At 40.4% G+C, this 2,804-nt stretch overlaps 1 non-coding gene across 1 annotated transcript; it reads left to right on the forward strand.

Annotated features, from left to right (window-relative positions):
• The first annotated feature begins 2,385 nt into the window (after nt 1-2,385).
• On the forward strand, nt 2,386-2,457 carry TRNAC-ACA (transfer RNA cysteine (anticodon ACA)). Its single transcript has one exon. It is a non-coding gene; the product is annotated as a tRNA-Cys (tRNA).
• The last annotated feature ends 347 nt before the right edge of the window (nt 2,458-2,804 follow it).

Here is a 2,804-nt window from a genome sequence, read left to right on the forward strand (position 1 = left end):
CAGTGGCCACAGGACGTGGAAAAGGTCAGTTTTCATTCCAATCCTAAAGAAAGGCAATGCCAAAGAAGGCTCAAACTACCACACAATTGGACTCATCTCACGCACTAGTAGGGTAATGCTCAAAATTCTCCAAGCCAGGCTTCAGCAATATGTGAACTGTGAACTTCCTGATGTGCAAGCTGGTTTTAGAAAAGGCAGAGGAACCAGAGATCAAATTGCCAACATCTGCTGGATCATGGAAAAAGCAAGAGAGTTCCAGAAAAACATCTATTTCTGCTTTATTGACTATGCCAAAGCCTTTGACTATGTCGATCACAATAAACTGTGGAAAATTCTGAAAGAGATAGGAATACCAGACCACCTGACCTGCCTCTTGAGAAAACTGTATGCAGTTCAGGAAGTAACAGTTAGAACTGGACATGGATCAACAGACTGGTTCCAAATAGGAAAAGGAGTATGTCAAGGCTGTATATTGTCACTCTGTTTCTTTAACTTATATGCAGAAACATCATGAGAAATGCTGGGCTTGAAGAAGCACAAGGTGGAATAAAGATTGCCAGGAGAAATATCAATAACCTCATATATGCAGATGACACCACCCTTATGGCAGAAAGTGAAGAGGAACTAAAAAGTCTCTTGATGAAAGTGAAAGTGGAGAGTGAAAAAGTTGGCTTAAAGCTCAACATTCAGAAAACGAAGATCATGGCATCCAGTCCCATCACTTCATGGGAAATAGATGGGGAAACATTAGCAAGAGTGGCTGACTTTATTTTTCTGGGCTGCAAAATCACTGCAAATGGTGATTGCAGCCATGAAATTAAAAGGCGCTTACTCCTTGGAAGGAAAGTTATGACCAACCTAGATAAGATATTCAAAAACAGAGACATTACTTTACCAATAAAGGTCCGTCTAGTCAAGGCTATGGTTTTTCCAGTAGTCATGTATGGATGTGAGAGTTGGACTGTGAAGAAAGCTGAGCATCGAAGAATTGATGCTTTTGAACTGTGGTGTTGGAGAAGACTCTTGAGAGTCCCTTGGACTGTAAAGAGATCCAACCATTCCATTCTAACGGAGATCAGTCTTGGGTGTTCATTGGAAGGACTGATGCTGAAGCTGAAATTCCAATACTTTGGCCACCTCATGCTAAGAGTTGACTCATTGGAAAAGACTGTGATGCTGGGAGGGATTGAGGGTAAGAGGAGAAGGGAACGACAGAGGATGAGATGGTTGGATGGCATCACTGACTCAATGGACATGAGTTTGAGTGAACTCTGGGAGTTGGTGATGGACAGGGAGGCCTGGCATGCTGCAATTCATGGGGTTGCAAAGAGTCGGACATGACTGAGTGACTGAACTGAACTGATCTTTGATGAATTCTAGGAAAAAATAAATCAGAGGTGTTTTTTTTTTTTTTTTAATCTTAAACAAATGCACATCTCTCTCCTCTTGATTTGTTAATTTGTTAATTCAGAGTAATTGAAGGAAATTTTCAAAACAAGGCTGGTTTCACTCTGTCTCTCAGCACACATTCAATAAAAATTACTTTTTCCCTATCTGCATAGTGCTGCTTTTGAGAAATAATGATTGATTCTAATAGCAGATAAAGTAATCAGATGCACACACTTCTGGGATTAAAATGACCTAAGTCAAAATGCACACTGATATGTGACTCATGCATAATTGTAAATTGTGATTTTGGCAAATTTATAAAAAGTGACTGCTACATTTATGATCTCACCTGCTTTTTCAGAACCTTGTAACTACTTCATCAAAAGACAGTTTATATTTTCATTCTCCTTGAAAAGAGGCAGGGCTTTAAGGCTGCTTCAGTACAGAGATTGTTACGTGATTTGAGATTAAATCCAAAAAAAAAATTATATATCCTCTCTTTGGGCATGGGATATGGGAGCCTGCAATGAGAAGTCTAGCTTCCCTGAATCAGCCTGCTAGAGAGATCACTGATAGAGATGATAGAACTAGAGCTAGAGAGAGATACAGATGGAGATGGAGGTGGATGTAGGTGGAAGTGGTTGGAGGTGGAGATGAAGGTGGAAGTGCATGGAGGTGGATATGGAAAAAAAAAAGAAAGAAGAGGTGGAGAGAAGCCCAGAGAATCCTAACAATTTCATGCCATCATGCTGTTTGAGTTATCCCAGATTCCATATGTACAAGCATGTGATTTTTCAGATGATTTCAACTTGTCTTGGAGCTACCCCAACTGATACCAAGGGGAACAAAATAAGCCTTTCTTGAAAAGCAGCTTCATAAGCAAAATACATGTATTTGTTTAGACATTAATTTTTGTAGAGTCTGGTTACACTGCACTGTATAAATAAGCTTGGTAGTAAACATCTTTCTCTTTTATTAATATAAATAAGGGGAACTTCCCTGGTGGCTCAGATGGTAAAGCATCTGCCTACAATGCAGGAGACCCAGGTTTGATCCCTGGGTTGGGAAGATCCTCTGGAGAAGGAAATGGAAACCTACTCCAGTACTCTTACCTGGAGAATCCCATGGATGGAGGAGCGTGGTAGGCTACAGTCCATGGGATCACAAAGAGTTGGACACGACTGAGCAAATTCACTTTCACTAGACATCTAGAGATGATGACTATATAATACTGAAGGTGGGTAGGTAGGACTGTAGGGACTTTGTAAAGCACTCTTTCCCAGCACTTCATTTGTCACAGTTAAGGAGGAAGGACAGAGCAACAGAAAGTGTGCTGTCTCCTAGGTCCATGCTCTTTCCTTGCAAACATCATGGAATTCTATTAGCTGAAAGAGTCATTTTTAAATAAACAGATG

This window comes from Bos mutus, chromosome 15 (assembly GCF_027580195.1).
Source record: "Bos mutus isolate GX-2022 chromosome 15, NWIPB_WYAK_1.1, whole genome shotgun sequence".
In the NCBI taxonomy this organism is placed as follows: domain Eukaryota; kingdom Metazoa; phylum Chordata; class Mammalia; order Artiodactyla; family Bovidae; genus Bos; species Bos mutus.